Genomic DNA, 25943 nt, shown 5'->3' on the forward strand with positions numbered 1-25943 from the left:
GTGTCTATCCCATCCACCACCACCCCCACCCCCGCCGTAACCAGGCTAAAAGATTTTTCAAAAACTGACTACAACCTTCTAAGGGAGGGTATCAGTAGCTTCACACCACCGCTCCCCTCACAGGATGCAGACAGATATGCTGAACAGTATATCAGGGCAGTATACAAGCACCTGTACAACTGCATGGACTCAGCCATACCCAACAAAACTAAAACCTGCTCCTCAAGGAAACACAAACCTATGTGGTGGACATCCTCTGTCAACAGTCTTTACAACAAAAGGAAAAAACTCTTGTCCAAGGGTAAAAAGGCACACATTCCCAACTGGAAAAACTCCCTCCTTAGCCTCAACAAGCAAATTAGATCACTAGTGAAAACCTCCAAAGCCAATTATGAATCGAAACTTGCCTCTGAAGCAAAGGTTAACCACAAAGCCTTTTTCAGTTACATCAGATACCTCCATGGCAAAGCCCAGATTTGTTCCAAATTAGTTCTTAATGGTACCACTTACACTGATCCTGTTGACTTAACCAACCTGCTAGCAGATAGGTTCAGTGCACATGCCATCCCCCGTCCCCCCCAAAGTCCCATTCAGTGTCCCCAATACTTGCCCCGCACCGCACATCTCCATAGATCAAGTGTTAAAGGCCCTATCCAAGGCAAAGAACACAGTTTCCATGCGACCTGATAGTATCTCAGGCTGTATTCTGCAACATCTCCAGCAAGAAATAGCCATGCCATTGAGCACCCTATTAAACCATAGCCTAAGTACAGGCTTCATTCCAGCAGAGTGGAGAACTGCCATTGTCATCTCTTTGCATAAAGGTGGTGCCACTACTGGCCCTGGAAACTATCGCCCCATTAACTTGACAAGTCTGACCTGTAAGGCCATGGAGTGTATTATTATTATTATGGACCTCATAAACAAGGACATAGGCAATCTCCAAGCACTTGACCCCACTCAGTTTGGATTCATCAAGGGCAGATCTTGCCTGTTGAACTTAGTTGACATTTTTGAGACTGTCACCAAGGCACTGGATGAGGGAACGTCATTGACTTGGCCAAAGCCTTTGACACAAACTATGACTTGGGCATCTTCGAAAAGTTAACACAACTTGGCGTAAATCCCTATCTTATCAGGTGGGTGGCCAACTGACTCACTGATAGGACTCACAAGGTCAAAATAACTGCCACCACCTCAAACAGCAGATCTGTCACTAATGGTATCCCCAAGAGATCTGGCCTGGGACCCCTGTTGTCTGGCATCTACTCTCAGAGGTCCAGGCAAAGACAAAAGGCCTGTGGCTGACCAAGTTTGTGGATGACTGTAAGTTGGGTGTTGTCATTGACTCCCCAAATGATGTTAACATACTTTAAGAGGGTCTCACAGCAACAAATGACTGGTGCCAAAGTCATGGCCTTAAGCTAAATGCAAAAAAGTATTATCCTATTCAGCAAAAATATGGCCCCTACTGATTACCACATTAACGGCAACCCCCTAAACACACAACCTGTGGTGAGAGACCTGGGTACACAAGTTGACAACAATCTCACATTTGACCATCATTTAGCAGCAGTGGTCAGAAAAGCCTTTTACTTGGTTCATCTCATAAGTAAAGGGACTGCATCCAGAAAAAAAGAGGTTATTACCTCTCTGTACTCATCTTTCAGTAGCCAATAATTGAGTACAATGCCCCATTTGGTATGCACCTCTCCAAACACCTGCACCAACTGGAAAAGCCACAGAAATAACTTGCAAAGAGAATCCATGGCCTCCAACACCTGCCCTATGTGGACAGGCTCAAATCACTATCATTCTACTCTGTATCGTACAGATTGCTCAGAGGTGATCTGTGTCTCACTTACAAGCCAAAAGCCTGCTCTACTAGAGATGCTCCATGTTCATAAGTCTAACCCGATTGAAAGGTTTAAATCTAATATGTAACATTAACAAAACCTGCTGGAGAGTCAGGTTTGCCTCCCAGAGGCTGCCCCATCTCTGGAATAGACTCCGCATACATGTCAAACAAGTACATTGCTGACCATCTTCAAGCACAGACTTGATGACTGGATGGGTAACCACAAATTTGTCCCAAAGGTTCCACCTGTGTCCCTCATTGACAGGGTTGACAGGTGATGATTGAAGTTTTTTTTGGGGGGTAAACTCTTGACTAGGCTTGTAAGGGCCTCAGAGCCATTAGCCTAGTAATCTCCTATGATCCTATGATAATTGAAGTTTGCGATAATCAGTGTATTTCCTCCTTAGTAGCAGTGTTACCCAAATGATGTCACAAGTTCATGGTGCACAGTCTCTTGTGCTGTAAATGAATCAGAAGTTTGGCAATCCTATCACTATAACATTCACCTGAGTAAGAATGACCATATGTACATTATATGCGGGTCATGCATGTTGCAGGCCAAAGTATTACAAAGTCTTGTAATGGTGCAGTTGAATCAATGGCTTTATTGTTCACAGCTCTGCAACACAATGAACATGATGCTTATTATCTATAAGCAGAAATTAGGCAGACTTCTACCTGTTTTATTTGAATAATAAGACAGACAAAATTTGACCATTTGCAAAGACCAGAGTAACCCTGTGGGAGACCCTGCCCAGCAGTCAATACAGTGAACTTGAAATGGACTTTGAAAAGGATTTGCTCTTCCTTCTGGGAGACCTGCTTCAGAAATTCAGAATACTGACTGTTTCAGTAAAACATAAACATGATTTTACATTTGTTCCTAGGGGAAACGAAATGATAATGAGCAAAAAGAGAATCAGTTTAACAAGTTCTAGGTTCATAGGTTCATACTAGGGTATCTGCCCTGGTGCATTTATAAGCCTAGCCAGAATGTGTTTGGCTTTCACCACCCATTTTAAATTTATTTTGCTATGCCCTTTTTCGAGGTTAGTATACTGTGCCTCTGTCTAACAGTGACACAGAAGTGATACCCGGGGTAAACCTACGATCTCCTATCCACTCATCAAGATTCCTCTTGAAGAGAGTCAATGAGGGACTCTGCCTAACCTGGACTGGGATTTTATTCCAGAGTGAAGGGAGCCTCTGGGTTATGAATCTGTCCCTCCAGCATGTCCTATTTATTTCAGTGCTGAGGTTCAAGTCTCTCGAGCGCGTAGCTCGATGGGATTTGGGTTTTCTGAGGTGCAGCATGTCCATTAATTCCGGGTTGGACATGGCTTTATATGTCAGGCACAGATCGCCTCTGAACAGGCGGTATGCCACTGAGTAGAGCTGGAGTTTCTTTAACCGGGCAGCATATGGCATCTGTTTGAGCCCTTTGATCCTCTTGGTGAGGTACTTTTGGGGTCTTTCCAGTTGCTGCAGGTGTCTGGTAAGGTACATCCAAAAGGGGCATTGTACTCAATTATGGGCCTGATGAGGGATGAGTAAAGAGGCACGATGACCTCCCCTGATCTAGATGTGAATCCCTTCATGATTAGGTGGGCTATATAAAATGTTTTCTAACCACTTTGGCCACGTGGTTGTCAAATGAGAGATTGCTATCAACTTGGGTCCCCAGGTCCCTAATTACTTCTTCTGTACTTAATGGATTACCACCTATGTGGTAATTTGTGGGCACTTTGTTTTGCCAAAGGGATGACTATACACTGTTTGGCATTTAGCTTGAGGCCATGGCTCTGGCACCAGTTGTCTGTTTCTATGAGGCCCTTTTGGAGGATGCTTGTGTTGGCTGGAGAGTCGATTATGGTGCCCAGTTTGCAGTCATCTGCGAACTTGGTCAGCCACAGTCCTTCTGTGTTGACCTGTACCTCCGAGAAATATATACCGAACAAGAGAGGTCCCAGGACTGAGCCTTGTGGGACACCACTTGTAACTGGTTAGGAGTCTGACATGGCTCCAGCAATTCTAACCATGTGGGTTCTGTCCTTGAGCCAGTTTGCAATCCATCTAGTGACATAGGGGTTTATATTTAAGCTGGTGAGCTTATCTATAATGCCCGAGTGGGGTATTGTATCGAAGGCTTTTGCGAGGTCCAGGTAGGCTGTGTGGACCACCTTCCCTCGTCAATGGCCTTGGTGACTGTTTCAAAGAAATCAACCAGGTTTAAGAGGCAGGATCTGCCCTTAACAAAGCCAAACTGGGTAGGATCCAGTGTTTGTAGGTCCCCAATATCTTTATTTATGAGGTCCATGATGATCCTTTCCATAGCTTTGCAGACCAAGCTAGTCAGGCTTATCGGCGATAGTTTCCAGGATCCGTTGAGGCACCACCTTTATGGAGAGGGACCACTGTTGCTGTACGCCACTCTTTGGGCACATATCCTGTAGTAAGGCTGAGATTGAACAGTAGTTTTATGTTTGGGTTTAGCTCTTCTTGGAGTTCATGTAGGATGCAGCCGGGACACCATCTGGTCCCATTGATGCTGTTTTTTGCTTTGGAGAGGGCGGCTCTTACCTGAGCATCTGAGATGTCAGGGGGGCAGCACTCTGCTGGGATAGCTATTTGCCCTTTGGTGGGGAGGGAGAAGTTTGCACTGAACCTGTCAGCTAGGATGTTGGCAGTGTCTGTGGGTTCGTGTATTTTTGTCATTTTGGACTAATTCTGAGCATATCTGGGAATTGCCACCCAGGTTCCTAACATAACTAAAGAAAGCCTTGTGATTATCCTTAGTGTCCTGTGCAATTTTCTCTCAAAGCTGGCCTTAGACAATTTTATGTGTGCCCGTAGTTTTTTGCTAATACTGATCAGTGATGCCTTCCCTTTTTTTGCTCTATCATTTAGTAGCTTCCTCCTTCTATTGTATAGTTTGTTTATGGCTGGGGTCCACCAGACAGGACGTCTGCCTTTGGAGGATTGGGTCTTGGTTTTATTTGGGATCGCATGATCCATGCATTCCTGAAGGTGTTCATAGAATGCGTTTATAAAGGATTCTGCGGTCTGGGCCGTATTTCCCACGGGCCCGGGGCTTTGGAGGGTTCCCACCTCATTTTGAGGAGTGTGAAATTTGCTTTAGAGAAGTTTTCACTGTGGTTTTCTGGGCAGGGGTGGGGTCGGGATGTGAATATCCAGTGAGATTAGTTTATGGTCTGATCTTACCAGTGAGGGATACACTTCTGGTCTGGAGCATAGAGTCCCCATGTTGGTGATGATCAGGTCCAGTATGTTTTCCCCTCTTGTGGGAGTGGTAACAAGTTGTTCCATAGCATTTGAGTTTATAAATTCTAGGAACCTTTGGGCTAGGGTGTTGGAGCTAGAGTAATGCTCCCAGTCTATGTTTGGGTAGTTGAAGTCACCCAATATAATGGTGTTTGGAGAGACCTTCATATTTTCCAGTGTTCTCAGGAAGGCCGAGTGGGGTTCCTGGGTTTGGGAGGGTGGTCTGTAGCAGGCTATAAACTGGAAGGCAGTTTTACCCACTGTTAGTTGCACATGGATAGTCTCTGATGCTTCGTGCTTTTCCACCAACCTGGAGGTGTGGGTATCTTTGATGAATATCGATACTCCTCCTCCTTTTGTGGTTCGGTCCAAGTTTTGGGGCGAAAAGCATGGTTTGAGGTATAACCTGGTAGTGCTGGAGTGCCCTCTTGAGCCCTGAACCAGGTTTCTGTTACTGCACAGATATCGATGTTCTCCATGCTAAGGAGAGTTTCGAGTGCGTGCATCTTGAGGTTTAGACTTCTGGCGTTGAGTAGCATTACTCTTAGTTTCTTATCCCTTGTGATACCTATGGAGGTGGGTTTGTCTTTTGAGCCTTGCCTAAAAAGGCACTATGGGGCAAGAGCCTTTGCCAATATCTGAAAGCCCAAGGGTGACAGGTGCAAGCCATCCCTAGCGAAGCATCGTGGCTTGTCAAGCATATCATCCCAAGCTGACAGGCATTGGATCCCCTTTGAATGACACCAGTACTTAAGCCAATTGTTGAAATTGATCATCTTGTCTTCATATTGTGGCATCATTCTTGGTGAGGGTAAGATGCTACTCAAGGTCAGGTCATACCGGCCTGGGCTACATGCTCAGAGAGCTCCTTTATGTCTCTTTTCATGTAGTCCAGGAGGTGCGTCTCAGGTCATTCACACCAGCATGGACAATGACTGAGTCATATTTGTACTTGCCTTGGAGTGACCTGAGTGCTTGTGTTATGTGGCGGATCATAGCGCCCGACAGGCTGCTCACCGTGACCCTCTCCTTGTTCAGCCTGGTGAGCGGGACGTCAGTGTGCCTGACGATAGAGTCACCTATTACAAGTGTATCAGGTGTGTTGTTTAGTCTTAAGGGCTGTGACTGTTTGGCACACTGGCTTTGTGAGATATGTGTTGCACGTGTTTTGTTTTGGGGTAGCAGCTGCTTGGGTGTCTGCTTTGGAGGTCTCTGCTGCTTCGACAGATCTTTATTTAGAGCCTCCGAGTATGTTTTTGTGTGATTATGCGTTTGGTTTGCTGTCGTGGTAGGTCTATGTGAGACTGGAATTGTAGTGAGTGTGGTTTCCTTCTCCTCCTGACTGGTTATGCCAGTACTGAGTTGAGAGAGCTTAGCCTCCAGTTTGGCTATATGGTTGCATCTCTCACATGTGTTGGAATTTGTTGGGAGGAGGAGAGGGTTGTCTGTGTACATGAGGCAGTTGTAACATTGCCTCAAGATTCCCAGATTCACCAGCTGGACCGGAGAGGAGATTGACAACTGACCTTTGGACATGCTAGAATAATATTGGGAATTCCTTAATAATTGAAAACCAGGGCCAGTGGGGAGTGAGGGTGTAGTGCTTTTAATTTTTAGTGCTGACTTATATAATTGCTTTAGTGAGCAAGTGCCAGGTAACTTAAGTGCAATGTGTTACAGGTAACTTAAATGCAAAACGACAAACAGTAACTTTCTTTCAAGTGAAACAAGGAAATAAGTACAGTAAGCAATGCAGATATCACTAGTGATCCACAGAAGCTGAGAAGCCGTGTATTAGGTGGAATTAGCGTTCAGGAAATAACAAGCAAACAAACAACAAGCATATAAACAAAGCTAGATTCAGCAGGCCTGGATCTAGTCTATGCTACAGCAAACAAGGTGTACCAATTTCAGTAAGATACAGTTCAAATATTTAGGCACTATAAACCTTTAACCAGAAATTCCCAGCTCAGAAGGGCAGAGTCCAGCCTCTTCTCCCACAAGAGTGCAGACCACAAACCTTCTTAATGTAAAATAACTGGCCTGAAGCCCAAGTGCTTAAACCAGAACTAATACACTTTAAGAATAACAGACACTGGGCTCTCAATCAGCAGTTCCCAACTTAGAAGGATGAAAGCTACCTGTCCTGCCACCACAGTGCATGCCACAAACCTTCCTAATGTAAAACAACTGGTCTGAAGCCCAAGTGCTTAATCCAAAAGACTTAGAATGATAGCTACACTTTAATCAAGTTACTACCAAGCAGTAATAAATGCAATTGAATACTTTAGAGGATGCCTGGATTAGTGCTCAAGTTACACAAACAAAGCTAGATCCAGCAGGCCCGAATCCAGTCTATGCCACAGCAAACAAGGCACACCAACTTCAGTAAGAAGCAGTTCAGATATGCATGCACTATAAGCCTTCAACCAGAAATTCCCAGCTCAGAAGGGTAGAGTCCAGCCTCTCCTCCCACAAGAGTGCAGACCATGAACCCTCTTAATGTAAAATAACTGGCCTGAAAGCCCAAGTGCTTAAACCAGAATTAATACACTTTTAGAATAACAGACACTGAGCCCTCAATCAGCAGTTCCCAACCTAGGATGTAAGCTACCTGTTCTGCCACTACAGTGCAGACCACAAACCCTCTCAGTGCAAAACAACTGGTCCGAAGCCCAAGTGTTTAAACCAAAAGGCTTAGAATGAGTTACACCAAGCAGTAATAAATACAATTGAGTACTTCTAAGATGATGCAAAAGTAAAAAAAGTAGGTAGAAACACAAGTACAGTAAAAGCAGATGACATTTTTTTTTTTTTTTTTTCTGAACAAGTGCTGAGATCAAAGAAACAGATTTGAGTGCTGAAGCTAGAAAACTGGCTAGTTATAAGAAAAAAAACTAAGCTAGAAGGCTTCCCTCCAACACAGAAGGGCTTGGGGGCCCAGAAGCCTACAAATAGTCTATACCACTTAACAGGAAAGGCAGGAAACAAGTTTAATTTTTTTTTTTTTTTTTTTTTTTCTGTTTCCCAGATGCTCTCTTTGTACACAGTAGGAGTGCCTGAAATCAGAATATGATCTCACTGCACTCAGTTGAGTGAGCAAATGAGATGGGCCCAGAAGGAGTATCCAAACACAAATTTACAAGAGGGGCGGACAGTTGCAAGGCCACTAAGTTTAACACCAAAACCAAAACAAAAACAGGTAGGGTGGGTGGGACTAACTGAAGAGCAGAGTGAAAACTTCCAGTTCAGTTAATATTCCTTCCACACAGTTAAAATCAATTTAAATACTGTATTTTTTTGAAAAAAAAAGAGCAGATAAAGGTACTTAAATTACAGCTCTGATTGGTGTGGTGCTATGGTTAGGTTAATGGTGATTGGTCTGTTCCTATTCTGTTGACTTGTATGGAACATGCTGTTGTTAAATGTTAGAATTATTTCAGATATCATTAGCCTTTGTTACCAAATGCACAGCCATAAATAAAACATCATGTTTGCAGCTACTGTCTTTTTTGTTATTTGAATGTCCTCTTTCATTTGAGATGGTGAATGATCTTTGTTAATAGGTTATGAAAACAGAAATTGATTTTTACATGCAAAATATATATGTATATATATATATATTTATATATATTTTTTGATTGCCAAATGAACTAAGGTTGATATATTTCCAGCCATGTAGTATATTGTCTTGGATAAAATCACAGACTTAATAATCTACTTAATAATTTGGTTAAATAAGAGGTACCACATCATTATATAATTTTATTTAAAGTACATAAGGGTTATATATTATTATGACAGCTACTAAGTAGGGCAGGACCAGCTCGAATGTCACACTGATGGGGGAAGGGATGTGAATTTAACATGTGTACCAATAACACTTTGTTTTACAGCACAATAAACCACTCCAATGCCTGATAAAAAGTATATATATATTTAGAAAGCTTGTGAGGAAATTATTACTCTGTTTTTATTTTACTTGGATCGCTTGTCTGTGTACTTAATAAAGGATTTTCGACTGGAAACAGACTGCCTGCCTTGCTTGGATTACTTTCAAATACTTAGTAATGCTGTACAGTTATATATTTTCTATTATTACTTTTTGTTTTGTTTTGTTTTGACTTAAGACGAGTTTACATTCATTACTTCTACTACTGTTGTCTGATCTGATTAATATACAGTGATTAACTAGAAATATATGGACTGAAAATCTTCCACACAGAGAAGTTTCTTACACTTTTTTGTTTTTGGACCCACTACACTTTAGTGGGATGTTTTGAGACTTCGGGGATACCACGGAGATTACTTGTTTTTTCAAGTACACAATGTTCTAACCCAACTCATTTTAACATAGTGCATTTACCCAAGTCATACAATCATCTTGTGTCTTTTCTATTCTGCTGTCTGAAAAGTATTAGGCATAACATCCTGACCCAGTCATTTGTAATAAATGGGAACTCTGAAGAAATAAAAAAGTAATTTCTGGAGATGAGAGCAAAGTTTTAGTGATTACAAAATCTTTATACAACCAAGAAAGTATCTTCAGATAAAATACTCTGCCTACTCCAGTCTTCTGTGACTTAGTGTACAGTCCATTTCATATCTACAGTCTGCTTTATTATTTTTGGCATAGTCAATCATTTTTAAAGTCTGCTACATACAGCTTAGAAGTCTGCAATAAAAGCTTCACTGTTTAACTCAAATCTGAGCACATCATCAGGTCCATGCACTTTATGTTTATTAATTTTGCCAGATGTTAATGAGTACATGTACCTCCATGGCAGGCAAAAAGTACAGAGAATTGTGAGGGAGAGAGTAGTCAAAGCAGTGGTCCACAAACTTCCACAAAACTGACAAATATGAAGGAGTTCTTGGTATTACTGTCTGGAAGTCTGAATTCAGGATTTATCACCAATGGGGGGAGTGAATGCTGTTGCTGGCTTGCCTCTATTCACTCATGTCTCAGTGTAATCGGGGGCTAAGGCTCACAGATAGGGACACGTGTAACGGTTAAATTGCCCCTACAAAGATAGTAGGTTGATAGACTAACAGACTTGGTGGACCAGGTTACCACCATAAGAATTAATTGCATAACCACGTTTTATAGTACTGGGTGTACTCTAAGAAAGTAGGAATATTGCACATTTGTTTTCATAGGCATAGCAGGAGGGTGTCATGTTTCTGCTACCAGGTAAGGTATCCTAAAAGGGAAATGGCTGAACGTATGACCCAGTCTTGCAAGTCTAAAGGGCACCCATATCATATATTATAAACTGTTCAATATGGTGTTTTTGTGTTATGCGTTCAGAGGTAGAGGTGGTGATGGGCATATTAGCATACTGTAGAACCGACCAAAGCTGGACAAGGTGCAGCTATACATACCTCTGTAGAGTCCAGCAGTGATACACCAATAGCTGAAGATGTGTCACAGTCAAAGGACATAGTAATACTACTGACTATTCCACTAGTAAGGGATATTCCTATAAGTGGGCTGAAGAGAGTTTACCCCCCCGGTGCATGTACTGATAGAGTTAAAGGGCTGACCTGTAACTGACAGTCTCAGAGGTGCTTCAGTTGTGACTGAAACTCAATTTGAGATCCCCACAGATGTTCCACTTATGGATGAAACTGTTGCTGAGAGCTTCAAAAGTGCTCCAGTTAGAGCAAAAACTGCAGTGTCAGAGGAGTTCACAACCTCCTCAGACGATATGCCCATGCTGTGGTAATGGCAGGGAAACACCTAACACCATCTAACATAGGTTCATACGTACTTACCAGTCTACTGATCTGTGAGAATCTTTAAAAACCTAGCCTAGCCATCTATTCACATACAGATTTTAGCCCTTGTATTTGAAGTATGAATAACTCAGAGATAAGCAGAACATTTGCATGTTGCCTCTTTCCATGAAGGACTAGAGTGTTAAACCAGGGGTGAATTAGCAGTTACCTATGAATGTGCACAGATTATGTTTGAATAGTGTAAGAGAAGTCTTCTTCTTCTTTCAGCTTTTCCCGGTTAGGGGTCGCCACAACGGATCACCTTGTCCGCTCATGATTGGCAGTGGAGTTTTACGGTGTCGAGTTGCCAGCCTGGCGCCCAACCTTCCACAGAAGGCACACACACGCACAAACTCACACCTAGGGCCAATTTAGAGTGTCCTTGGGATGTGGGAGGAAACCGGAGCACCCGGCAGAAACCCACGCGACCACAGGGAGGACATGCAGACTCTTCACAGAAGGCACCCCAGCCAAGTATCGAACCAGAGAACCTCTTGCTGTGAGGTGGCAATGCTAACCACTGCACCACCGTGGCCACCCCAAATAGTGTAAGAGAAGAACTTTGCTTTAAGTGAAGAGGAACACACTTCCAAATAAGTGGTACTGTCTGTGATACATATCTATCTCACCAGCATGTTTGATTTATGTTGCAAAAGAGATGGAAAGCTCTTGAGTGGTTATGCCTCTATTGGGCTTGCAAATATACAGTAGGTCTGATAGGATAGGGTCCATTGAAGCTGTGTACACAAGACAGAGATTGCTTCTTGGTAGCCTGTATGACACTGAGGAGGGGGACAAGGCTTTGAGACGGTCTACATAGTTTTTATGATGTAGGTCCTTCATTTTCTGAGTATGAAAGCAGTATAGAAATTCAAGCTGTTTGAAATGTTTGGACAGGTACATACTGAAGAAAGTACTATACTCAATGACTGGCCCAATGAGTGCAGAATGCAGTGGAATGATACATCCCTGGACCGGGATGCCATAACGTTAGTAATAAGTTGTGCAATGAAAAAATACTTTCTTACAATAGTGGATACATAGTAATCAAAGAACAGTTCATTGTCTACAGAGGTTCTGAGATCCCTAACTACTGGATGTATTATCAGGGCTGTATTGCCAGTGTGATAATTACAAGGGACTTCTTGCTTGCTGAAGGGTACTATTATACATTTCTTGGCATTTAGTTTTTGTGCATAGTTTTCATACTATCTATTGGTTTGGGAAAGGGCCTCCTGGCAAATCTTGGTTTCTTTGGGGGAGGTTATGATGGCACCAAGTGTGCAGTCATCTACAAACATTGTCAGTCCACCAATATTCTACAAGAGGGTCTGTCACAAACAAATAGCTGATGCCCCTTTCAGCAGGCACCTGTTCATACACTTGTCCCACCTGGAATAATCACAGTAACTAAACAAAATCGAGTCTAAATCATAAAAAGTATGCAGACCATCTCAAAGCTTTGCTCCTCTTCTCTGCATCATACACACTGCTGATAGGCAACCTCAACCTTGCATATGCAGCATCAACATACCCTACTCACTCAGATCTTTTGCACATTCTCAGGTTCATTGGTATCATAAAAACCCACTCAGAGGATCTCATTTTTTTTTTTGAAAAATTAATAGAACATGTTGTAGGGATAGGTATGTATCACAGATAATACTGCTTTTATGGAATTGTCTTACACTCCACATAAAGTAAAGTACTTATCTTATTCTATTCAAATGTAATTTGGACGAATGAATGGGTGACCACAAATTCATCTCCAGTTTAGCACCACTATCCCTCATGGGTAGGGAAAGCATGTAATACCCCAATATATCCTTGTTTGGCCTGATTTGCAGTTATTTGTATGCAAAATATAACGGCTAATAACTACCATGGAACTGTAACACTAGGCTTCTTAAGATCATCACAGATCAATAGCCTTGTAAGTACCTATGGGCCTATAAACTATGAAATGAAAGGTTAGACACTGATCAAGCTGTAATCCTAAGTATTTAAAAGTTATGGCTGTTTCTGTGTCATCATAATAATGAAGGAACATACCAGGTAACACTAAAGAAGAGGCCTGGCAAATGTCCAGTGTATCCAACTTTGGTCTCCAAAACATTTCAGTAACTACAAAAGTCAAAGCTTTATATACAGGTTTAAGAACACCATGCTTTCCCTGAGATTCAGCATTTTAGAGAAATATATCAGCTGATGTCTGAATAATATCCTGATCTACTCTACCATGATCCACTATGCTGGCAAGTCAAGTGATGCTGATATAATTTACAAGCTGTAGGTCTGCAAGGATGCTCGATCATATCAATACCCCCGCAACACAGCTCATTGCGACTCTGAACATGTCCGCTAGTTGAAGCTCTGCTTCCCTTCCACGTGCTTCAGCCTTTTATAGTGCCGCACAGCAAATCTCTGTGAGTCTTACAACTATAATCTGCAGCACTTGTTTTTTTGCTTCCTTCATTTAAATTTCCCTATTTATGGATTTACATGCATGAGATTATTTACATCTATTTATGCGAGCATTTACTCACATTGCATATTGTGCCTTCAAAGCTCCTGTGCAGTCACATAAATGGTGTCTGTGAATCAAAGCCACCCTGAGTACTGCTGAGATCTGTGTAAATGCACTTAGCATCCTAAAAAAATTGTCTATGAACCTACTATTAACCATGTCATTTAAGACAGGAATGGTGCAACAATGGCTCAGTAAACTTCATTTGGGATACCGCTAGTTAGAATGGCAATCCTGAATATAGCCATATTACAACCTTTATGATGCACTTAAGATTGTGAAAAATAAAAAGCCTAATGTTGAGTTTAAACTCAGCTGTTTCTTGGCCATATTGTATTTTTGCAGTGTCATTGTGTCTGGACCTTGCAAACGGCATTACCATATTTAGACTAATGATTGTATAAAAACAAGTAAATTACAAAATTTGCAGTGCCTTTAGCCTTCTCTGCCTCTCTTTCCATCTTTTCAGTTATTCTGTTGCATCTTGCATTCATCTGTTTTCCTCTAAGCTTCTGTCTCATGGTGTCACCCGTGACCTCCATGTTTTTTTTTTTTCATTGTGTCTTGTTTATTTAAGTGCTCAGCTGTCCAGCAGGTTTTATGTTTTCCAGTGTCATGTCTGCCATCCTTCTCCTCTTGTTTGCATTTTACATAATTTATTTCCCTTTCCTATTTTCTCCAGGTAAGTTGTATGTACACACTGGCTGGTCTATTCAAGTTATAGTTTTCTAATCCAACGCAAATAGCTGTTCCATCTTGCTGATTTCTTCTGTCCTGTTTTTTCACTCTTTCATCTTTTTCCATTTGTTTACTTTTCTTCCTGTCTTGCTTTCCCCCCTGTTGGCCATCCAAATAATATTCTTGATTTTTTTTTTTTTTGCCTTCTTCTGTTTATGTCCCATTCCATTTCTTCCCAGGTTTGATTCCTGCAGTACCTTCATCACTGTTCTGCTCCTCTCCTCCTGCATGCATTTTAAAAATCATTCTAGATATTTTTCCTTTGTAGCTGTATTGTCTTTGTCTTTCACATTGCATCCCTAATCCCTGTCCCCCACCTTGTATCTCTGAGCAGCAGGTCTTAAACACCCTCTCCAAGGCCAAAAACACAGCCTCTATGGGACCAGACAACATCACGGGCTGTGTTCTACATGGGTTAAAACAGGAATTAGCATCACCATCGGGCATGCTTTTCAATCACAGCCTAAGCACTGGCTTTGTCCCAGTGGAATGGAAAACAGCCATCATCCCTTTGCACAAAGGATCAAGTCTCAATGAAAAGGGTTGAAAGTGCTTAATAAAATTATTTTGGATTATTTATTTCAAAGTATCTTATGATCTGTGGCACTCCCGTACCCTGCACTGTCGCCTTACTTGTGGATGAGGTTGAGTGGAATGTTATTTGGTTTTCACATAGGATAATGCCCTTTTCTTTACATATATCAAATAACAAGGAGTTCTTTGGAAAGCAGATCTTCCTTAAACTGACAGTTGCCTGCACATGTAACTGTAGTCATCAGTAACCAGAAAATGGGTAGAGTAATTGGGTAAGCCTTACGGTGACCAAGCATGTTACTGATTGGTTGATACAGCTTATGAAATGATCAGGGAGGACCTATAGCTTTAGTTCCAGGAAATGTCTCTGTTTATGGTCAGCACAGTGACATAAGGGAAAATGTTAGCTTCTACACTCTTTTTCAGTCCTATTTACAAAAGGTTTGTGCATTGTAAGTGGAAGAAGTGGTTCTCAAGTTCTTTTGCTTGTCATTGCTGCTAAAACCATTTGAATAGAACTGTATGCCTTACTTTTTGATCTTGTATTGTGTAAGTGCATCATTTTTACAATGATGACACATATGCACTTACTCATGATACTTGTTGTTGAGTTTGCCACTATAATTACAAGTTTTGTTCTATAACTCTATACTTGCTGTTATTGAAAGGTGTAGGACAGTAACACTTTTACTAGGCTGCTTGTATGAATGTTGGGTCTTTGCATTCAAGTTATATCTATCTTATGGGATATATTTTTTGACAATTGTTCTTCTCTAAATTTCTTCAAATAAATTGCTTATAGATAAATGGAAGGTTAAAAATAGTTATGCTGTTCTATGCAGGTTTGCTGTTAGGCATTTTTCTAACTAATGTTAATATAATTTTTTTCTAAAGCATCACATTTGTGGTCCTCTAGTAGTGACTGGAGGTGATAATTGATTACTGTGATCCACAGAAATAAATGCCTTGGTCACTCTTAGGCTTTCAGTACATTGTCTTGGCCAATTTATCTGACCCTGAAAGGACTGAATACAAAGTAGTTATTTCCAAAGTGACATGGCACTTCCAGCAGGACAGCTAGAAGACTCATTGCCAAAGATTTTGAGATCAGATTTATCTTCTCTTGATGTTCCTTGTGAGCTCATTCTGATCATGGGGTAATTATGTTTCAGATCTAAGACCAAACTCCACTATTTGGAAATTAAAATGTAAGCATTTTTTTTACTTTCCTTGTTCCCAGTGTTTTTTTTTTTTTATTCCAGCTCCATCAAGCATGTGACTGCTTTACCTTTATGGGACACTTAAACACTTCCCAAGTGGAAACATTTTACATGAGCTACCAGCCTCTGGAAGTCTTGGAGTCAGGAATTCCATACACTGCAAGCTGAGTATAAAGCAGTTATCTACCTCTCATGCATCCATGGAGAAGATTTAAGAACATCAAAAGTTAAAAACTACCATTCAACCTGTTATTAATATTAAGATACAAATAACTTTAGATCATCTTTATCTGCAATTTTATGAGGTCTCACTAGTGGTATAGGAAGATTCCTATTTTCAGGCCTGATTTATCCCTGCTCAAGCTGTCTCTATTTTTGAAGGTATGGTCATTTTTAAAGTCTTGATTTCTACTCACCTTACTTGAAAGTGTAAGGCAAAGGTCTTCTTTTACTTTTGGCTTTCCCATTACTGGTTGCCACAGTGGAACAACTGTCCGCAGCATAATTGGAAGTGGAGTTTTATGGTGTCAAGTTGCCAGCCCGGTGCCCCCCCCACACACACACACACCTTTACACCTAGGGCCAGTTTAGAGTGTCCAATCCACCTGCAGCATGTCTTTGGGAGGTGGGAGGAAACCCACGTGACCACAGGGAGGACATACAGACTTCACACAGAAGGCACCCCAGCTGAAGTGGCAACACTAACTGCTGCACCACCATGGCCACCCAAAGTGTAAGGCAAAGGTACAACCACCATATTTCATTATTGCTGAAGGACCTTGACACTGGCTGAACCACAGTCTTCCTGGTCCAGAGTTTAGCTCTTCTTTGTCCACTCTATAATGCTAGGGACCCTGAGGTGGATTCCTCAGTTACCAACTTTGAGTAGGTTGCAGTATTTACACATCTCTGTAGTCTTCTGATAATGTTAAAGAAACTTTATCATCTCTGTCACTTACCAGGTCAAAACAAAACAGGTGAGCATCGTGGGTTCTTGTTCAAACAGCTTTATTGTATACAAACACATCATAAATGAGGTTAAGTAACTTTAACTTATAAACAAACTAGCTATCATACACATAGATGTTAACACTCTGGCTGCACCTTCAAAATGGCACCGCAACTCGTTTTCAAACATTCTGTTTGATCAGTGAGCTCTTTTATGCTTCTCTTTTGCTTAATAAATGTTTTTGTGCTGCTTCCTTAAAAATACATTTTGGGCCCTTGTAATGCTCTGTTTTACCTCTTTTAATAAAATCATTCATGTGTGTTCTTTTTATCTTTGACTTGTTTCTGGCCCTTTTATGCTCTCAGTTCTTTTAGTTTACCTTCACCATTACCTCTGCACCTCGTGGCTCTGAAGAATAGCCTTTGCCAGCCCAGTTCTGACACCATGTTACTTGCCAGGTCAGGACAAAACAGGCGAGCATCATGGGTTCTTGTTCAAACAGCTTTATTGTATACAAACATCATAAATGAGGTTAAGTAACTTTAACTTATACTCAAACTAGCTATCATGCACATAGATGTTAACACTCTGGCTGCACCTTCAAAATGGCACTGAAGCTAACAAGTGCTTGGTATTTACAGTATATGCAAATACAGATCTTGGAAATGCTTCTTAAAGGTACAGCACACCTTTTATTCTACATCCCTCCCCCTTTGAGAAAATGAGTTAGGCATTGTCACTGAAATTAACAAATATATAATTTACAAAGAAATGATTTTCATCACGCAATTAAACAAAGCTAGATACATATATACAACTATGTCCAAGTTGCGATGTATTTCACACTAGGCTTTAAAATGTGACCATATTGTGTAACATAAAATTTGGGATCTGGTTTAGCAACTGGGATTATCTCTGCTGACTGTTCAATCTTAGAAACACTGGAATCATCTGTTGGAACAGTATCAGGAATCAAGAAATGTTCTGGAACAGGAATATCATCTGGATTGCTCTGAGAGTTAGAGTCTTTATCGCAGGTACAATGCTGTGATATTGGTTCTGCTACAGGATGAAGATGTCTGCGATTTCTCCTGTACTCCACACCCTCAGATTTAACAAAATAGGATCTCGGCTCTGCACAACTACTCGTTATTTGACCAGTCTGGTCGAAACCTTTCACCGTTTGTATCCTCACTGTCTCTCCTTTTTCCAATAGACGAAGAAATCTGCTTGACTTGTCATAGCTGGACTTTTGGAAAGAATGCTTTCCTAGATAACTAGGCTTTGATTGCTTGGTTGTTCTTAGCTTTAGGCCTCAATAAACTAGAACTGATAGGCAATGTTTTTCTGGTTTGCCTAGACAGAAGTCACTGAGCAGGTGAGCCAAGCAGATCATCACGGGGTATGTTTCTGAGATTGGTTAAATAAAAAAAAAATCAGTATTATCACACTTTGACTTCTCAAGTAATTGCTTTGCATTCTGTACTGCACGTTCAGAAAGTTCATTTCATTGTGGATACTCTGGACTACTAGTAACATGTACAAAGTCCCATTCTCTGGAAAATTTCTGAAACAGCTGACTGGTGAATTGTGTACCATTGTCAGACATTAATTTCTGCGGACTGCCATGGACTGAGAAATGGCATTTCAACTTAGTAATGACTGTAGTAGAAGTGAGATTATGCAGTATATCCATCTCGAACCAATTTGAATAATAGTCTACCAGTGCTAAGTAATGTTGAGTGTTCCACTCAAATATGTAATTAGCTACAATTGACCATGGTAGATCAGGGATTGGACTTAGCTAAAGTGGCTCTCTTTGCAAATGCACTTTAGTACTATTACACAATGAACAGGAAGAAAGTACTCTATTAATGTCTTTCACTAGAGAAGTCCAAAATAATAGTCCTCTCATCCTTCTTTTAGTAGATTCAGAACCCAGGAGACCACGATGCAAAATCTGAATATATTCTTATTGTAAGGAAGGAGGAACAACAATTTTAGGACCTTTGAAAATAATGCCATCTTCCATCAACAACTCATCTCTGTAAGGAAAGTAAGATTGCACTTCTGGTGGTACACTAGATTGCTTTGATGGCCATCCAACACGGATATAGTGAATGAGCTTCTGCAAAACTGGATCAGTCATTGTATGCTCTCTTAGCTCATCAAGTCTTGTGGTAGAAAAATTATGCACTTCCATGACACTAAAGTCAAAATTCTCTGTGTCAAGCTGTTCAGTTCTATTTCTGGGCAATCTGGACAAGGTATCAGCTAGACAAAGAAGTTCACCTTTCATATAGACCATTTTGAAGTTGTACTTTTGCAATTTAAGCATCATTCTTTGTAATCTCACTGAAGCTGAATGCATAGGTTTCTTTAAAATAGTAACCAAAGGTTGATGATCAGTTTCAATCTGGATTTCTCAACCATAGATATAATCATGAAACTTGGAACATGCAAACACTATTGCCAAAAGTTCTTTCTCAGTTTGAGCATATTGAATCTCAGTTTGGGTAAGTGATCTAGATGCGTAGGCTACTGGCCTGCCTACTTGGAGAATAACTGCACCTAAACCAAATTTTGAAGTATCGCAGGAAAGAGTCACTGGTTTGTTGACATCATAGTATCTTAATGTTGGTGGGGTAGCAATTTTCTGCTTAAGAACTTCAAATGTTCTCTGGTGCTGGTCTAGCCATGACCAAGTAAATTTTTTTTTTCATGTGAGTTCTCTGAAAGGCGTTGTCAACTCACTGAAGTCTGATATAAACTTGCCTAAGTAATTGACCAAGGGTTGCAGAGTTTGCACATTAGCTGGGGCTGGCATTTCAAGAATGGCTGGTTGCTTAGATGAGTCTGATCTCAAGAAAATACTTGTAAAAAAATTACCTACATATGTAACTTCTGGTAGTCTGAATTTGCACTTCAGAGGATTCAGCTTTAAGTTCACTTCACGCGCTCTGTCTAGAACTCTCCTAAGATTTCTGTCATGCTCTGCCTCACCATTGCCTACAACCAAATTATCATCTACTATTATGGTACAAGGATAACTCGAAAAAAACTTTGCTCCATTGCATGCTGAAAGACTTCACTTGCAGAATTTTTTCCAAATAGCATCATGAGGAATCTATGTCTTCCAAATGGGGTATTGAATGTACTCAGTAATGAAGATTTGTGATCAAGTGTCACTTGCAAAAATGAACTTTTTGCATCTAAGACAGAAAAAAGCAGTGGCATTCGGTATCAGGGCAGCAGCCTCTTTGACTGTATGCATGGGATAATGCAGTCTCTTCAATGCTTTGTTCAAATCTCTTGGGTCAATACATATTCTGATTTCATCTGAGCCTTTCTTATGAGCTGCTACCATGGATGACACCCATTCCGTAGGGTCTGTAACTGAACAAAGTACACCTTGTTGCACCATTTTGTCCAACTGAGCTTTGACTTTATGCTGCATAGTTATTGGAACTCTCCTTGCTGGTCTGACCACTGGACTAATCTATGGGTCTAATTTCATGGAATACAAAACTGGAAGTTTGCCCAACTTGTCATCGAAAACATCAGCATACTCTGAAAAAATATTGTTAGTGAAGCTGGAACTAGGACATGTGCTTATCTGATGGACTTCTTTGGTAAAAAAAAGAAGATTAATTTTCAAACTGTCTCTGAGACCCAGTAATGACTGCACAGGTCTTTGAACCACATTGAACAATAGGCTATAACAGTTCTTGCTCACATAACATGAAAGCACTACTGAGCCTTTGGTTTGAATTTCTTCACCTCCATAAGCAACAAGTTTCGCACAACCTGTCACATTTAGTAACTCACCAGCTCTGACCCTTGCAGAAGTATCTGCAGACATGACATTACACTTTGAACCAGTGCCTACTTTAAGCTCAGTGGATTTACCATTGATCCGGACAGTACAAAATACTTCATTTCTTGCCAATAAATCTACTGCATCAATCTTTTCACCAATTACCAACACACCATCTACACAGAAAGCAGACTGTTGCAAGTCTATTTGATTAACTTGCTTTTTGAAGTGACCCTTCTTTGTAACTGTGTGAGGCTTACTCAATTTACAAAATCTTTAAAAATGGTTCCATTTCTTACACTTCTGACATTGCTGGCCAAATGCTATGCACTTTTCTCTTCTGGATTCATGGTTGGTACCACAATTGTGACAGTTTACAATAAAGCTTGATTTGGGTTTTGCTGATTCACTCTTACGCTGTACTGAACAATGTTTGTTTTGCACTAAGTACCCTTGGTTCAGCACTGAGCATGCTCCTTTAACTGAATTGGGCTTGGAATGTGCTAGAAGACTACAGGTTTTTCCTAGAAGTCCCACAGGAGCTGCTGCTGCCATGTGGTTAGGCCTACCTTTGCCTGTCGCATGTTGCATGCTGTCTACTTTAGCTCTGGAGCCTACTGAAATCATGCTCTTTTCACTAGCAAGTATATTTGTGTGCCATTCTGTAACTACATGAATCTGACAAATCTCAATGACTTTACTCAGCATTAAATCACTGTCACAAAGCAAAATCTTTCTCACAGCAGCATTATTAATACCACACATGGGCCTGTCTTTTATTAACTCATCCTTTAAATCACCAAACATACACATTTTAGCATTGATTCTCAGGTTGGTAATATAAGCTGCAAAAGTTTCCCCTTGTTTTTGATCTCTTGTGTAAAACAAATGCCTCTCTAGTGTAACATTAGTCTGGGAGTTACACATTTCTCTGAATTTGCACTTCAAACACTTGGGGTCTTCCTTTGATTCAGCCTGCATGACAACATGACGAGTTTCTCCTTCACCTTCATACACTGCTGGTGCATAGACAAATGAACGCTCCCTTTCAGTGGCTACTGACCCTGCTAGGTTCAGCAAAATGAATGCCCTGGTATGTGCATCTTTATCAGAATAAGCTGCTTGTATAAATATATTGTATTCTTGCTCAAATATCCTCTAGTTCTCTGCAATATTCTGATCAAACAGAAGTGGTTGTGGCTTGAAAAATCCATCTGTCATATTAACATATCTCGGTGAAGACTCTTGCAAACATGCACAAACATGCACACTTGTACATACACGTATACATGTGCTTGAAATTTATGCCAGTATCTGTAACAACACAATGAGCCTTTGTATAATTGAATTTTATGAAATAAGTTTCCTGGGCACTGTAACAGTTTGAAATCTCTTTTCTGTAAAAACCACTTGCCTTGAAATTACTTTGCTATATGAGCCATTTATCTTGTAATGGCTTTAATGCTAAAGTTGTTTATCGTTATTATTTTACTGTATAAGCCTTTATCTTGTAATTGCTTTAATGCCACAGTCATTTATCATTTTAAGAAACATTTCGTACAACTGCACAGTACAAATAAAATGGGCAATAGAATCTGAGGGCAAGGGACATTTTGAAGTAACTATAGTTTGTGAATAAACTAACTAGAAATAATGTCACCTTACAAATGAACTGTTTCTAAGCAATGGCACCTTGCAAATAAATTGTTTCGAAGTAATTGCACTTTGCGAATGAATTGTTTCAAAGTAATGGCAATTTGAGAATGTAATGGGCAGAAGAAGCTTAGAGTGAGAAACACCTCAAAATAACTGCACTTTGTGAATAAACGGTACACAGCACACCTTAATTTCCCCAAAATGGCTGCACTTTGTCACACAGCACACCGTAATTTCCCCAAAATGGCTGCACTTTGCCAAACAACTCTGTACAGCGCAGGAGTCAGTCTGTAATGGCGGCACTCTGCGAACAGACACATGCAGGCACAAGAAACTTTTGAAATGGCTGCACTTGACTGCACTTCACGAAATAGTTGCACTTTGCACACAATAAACTTTTCAGAATGAATGCACAATAATAAGCACACACTGTAAACATTTTTACACACTTTGAAATACTTCGAACAACTCTAGTTATGCTATTCAAGGAATCAATGCGAAGTAGCGATTTGTGCCAAAACACAGTAATTTGCTGAAATACATGCAGTCACCTTTGCTTTACTGATACTTAATGTGCCCTTTTCTGCCATTTCAATTATAGTCATTGTGCTCATTAAATCTCTTAATGTGCCCTTTATTCCCTTTTGTTATATTCATTTCACTCATTTAATCTTTTTTCATGCCCATTACACTTTCTCATGCTCATTTTACAATTCTGAGGTAACTCTGAGCCCTTTATGTACTTTTCTGATGCTCGTTTTATCAAATAACTTGGTTTCAAACATTTTGTTTGATCAGTGAGCTCTTTTATGCTTCTCGTTTGCTTAATAAATGTTTTTGTGCTATTTGTTTCCTTAACAATATATTCTGTGCCCTTGTAATGCTCTATTTTACCTCTTTTGATAAATAAATCATCCACGTGTTCTTTTTACCTTTGACTTGTTTCTGGCCCTTTTATGCTCTCCATTCTTTTAGTTTGCCTTCACCATTATCTCTGCACCTCATAGCCCTGAAGAATAGTCTTTGCCATCCCAGTTCTGACACCGTGTCATAAACAGGTGAGCATCGTGGATTCTCATTCAAACAGCTTTATTGTATACAAACACATCATAAATGAGGTTAAGTAACTTTAACTTATAATCAAACTAGCTATCGTGCACATAGATGTTAACTCTCTGGCTGCACCTTCAAAATGGCACTGAAGCTAACATGTGCTTGGTATTTATATGCACACACAGATCTTGGAAATTTTTCTTAAAGGTACAGCACACCTGCTATTATATATTAAATAGTATGTCCAAACTGTGACTGACTATAGTCTCTGGAATTAATGGATTACCTAAAGCATTATCTAAACAACTTCAAACTCAAGATATAAAATTGTTCTGGGAAAAATGTAATTACGTGCTTGCTAAAAAATATATGCCCGGTTTAATGGGAATCATCTCTATTATGTCCTATTTTGGAGACAGACAGAGATCTCTATAATATTGATAGTTACCACCCTACACCCCTACTCAATATAGATAATAATTTATTTATGCTGAGCTGGAAAAAATGAATTAAGTCATGTATTCCTAAACCTCATATGTCCAGATCAAGTAGGATTTGTAAAGAGTAAATCAGTATGGGAAAATATTTTCTGTGGGGTGAGGCATTTACAACTTAATCACAAAGAGTTGTATCCTTGTGCAGACTTAGCACTCAACATAGGAAAGATGTTAGACTGCGCTCATGAGGAACAATTATTTAAAATTTGCTGATGAGCTCTACCTTCCCAATGTGCTTTGTCTTAGGCATTTCCCCTTTAGCAACTTAAAACAAAACAATCAAATTTTGATATTCCTTTCACCTGTCTCAATGCTTTCTTATTGTTCTCAAAAGAGAGTGGAGTAGCCTTAAAATCCTTGTTTTACTTGTTTGCTATCAGGTATTTTCAGGCAGGCAAGAGAAAGGTTCCTCTGTGGCATATCCAGATAGATCCTCACAATCAGATATACTAGACCACCTGTACCTAGCTGGTGACCTTTTAATTAGAAATGTATTAGTCAAGTTTTTTACATAACTAATAAAGTGGAAAATATAATTTGTCAGTTTCACCTTCCTGATTGTGACCTCAAGATGGCCAGGGTATGTATTTGGTATATTTTCAGTGGTCATCCAGTTTTTCAGCCCTTCTGTACACATTTATGCCTTGACATTTAATACTTAATAGAAACGCTGTTTCACTTCACTCAAGAACTCAAGAACTGATGCTTTCTTGTGGTCGGATGTATTGTTCCATTTTAATATGTTAAAGTGGGATGTATATTCTAAACAGCAATCTTGTCTGATTCTAATGTAAATTATGGTAGCCAGAAAGTACAGTTGTGTAAATTGAATTTACCATAATGGTAAATGTTTGAATGATCAATCCTGCAGTAGCCTTGGCTATATGGGTTATATCATAATAGGGATATAACAGCTGGCCAGCTTTCAAAGCTTCAGGGCACCTTCCACACACCCAAACTGTTAAGCAGCTCGAGCTGAGCTGACTAAAAGACAATTTTGGTTGCAAAGCCCTTCAGAACTTTCCTGGCTGAGCCCTGAAAAGGCAATGCTAGGAATAATCAAAAAATATGTGCCCACACCTAGCATAAAAAACACAACAAAAAAAACAAGGGGGATGGAGGGAGGAAGGGAGTGGCTACTGCAGCAGTGATCATTCAAACATGTACTATCATGGTAAGTTCAGCTTACTCAACTAAACTATGTTCTTCATATTGATCACTACTACAACCTTAGTTTTATGGGTAGATTACCATAGCCAAGTATATTTGGGCGGTGAAAGAAGAGTCCACGAGCCTCCTGAGAATGGTCCTGGTAAAGCTTGATCTAGACCTAGAGAAGCAATCAAACTTATAGCGCTCTTGAAATGTATGTACAGATGCTCAAGGTGCAGCTTATAGTAAACTTCTAGAATCCAACCCTTTCTAAAAAGCCATAGATGAAGCCAGGGCCCAGGTAGAGTGGGCCCTGACTCTGCCTGCAATGGATTTGTTATGATGAGTATAACAAAAGGTAATAGTTTTAGACAATTATTTGGAAATAGCCTGTTTTGACACAGATTGTCCCATCTTCTTACCTTCACCAGAAATGAACTATTTATCTGAAGATCTGAAAGATTTAGTTCTGTCAAGATAGTATCTGAGTTGTCTGTGGACCTCCAAGATATGGAGTATCATTTCTCCCTCAATTTTAGGGTCAGAAAAGAAAACGGGGAGACGGATAGTTTGGCTTAAAGTAAACTCAGATACCATGTTAGGCATAAAAGAAGGATTAGTTCTCAAAGAAACCCTGTCCCTATGGAAAATGAGATAGGGTTGACTTACCATAAGAGCTTGCATCCCATATTTCCTTCTTGGAGAGGTCAGAGCAATCTGTAAGACCGTTTTCCATGTTAAGAACTTCAAGTCAGCCAGATTAGCAATCGGTAAGAATGTTTTCCATGTTAAGAACTTCAAGTCAGCCAGATTAGGTGGCTCAAATGAAACAAGTGTTAGCTTTTCTAACACAAAATTAAGATCCTAAGGAAGGCCACC

The 25943-nt window shown here is 40.2% G+C and overlaps 1 protein-coding gene across 1 annotated transcript in view; it reads left to right on the forward strand.

The window, feature by feature from the left end:
* LOC122791269 overlaps nt 1–25943 on the forward strand; it is a 564593-nt gene that overhangs the window by 353281 nt on the left and 185369 nt on the right. The window lies entirely within an intron of this gene.

Source organism: Protopterus annectens, chromosome 17.part0 (assembly GCF_019279795.1).
Source record: "Protopterus annectens isolate FY-2018-M chromosome 17.part0, PAN1.0, whole genome shotgun sequence".
Taxonomy (NCBI): domain Eukaryota; kingdom Metazoa; phylum Chordata; order Ceratodontiformes; family Protopteridae; genus Protopterus; species Protopterus annectens.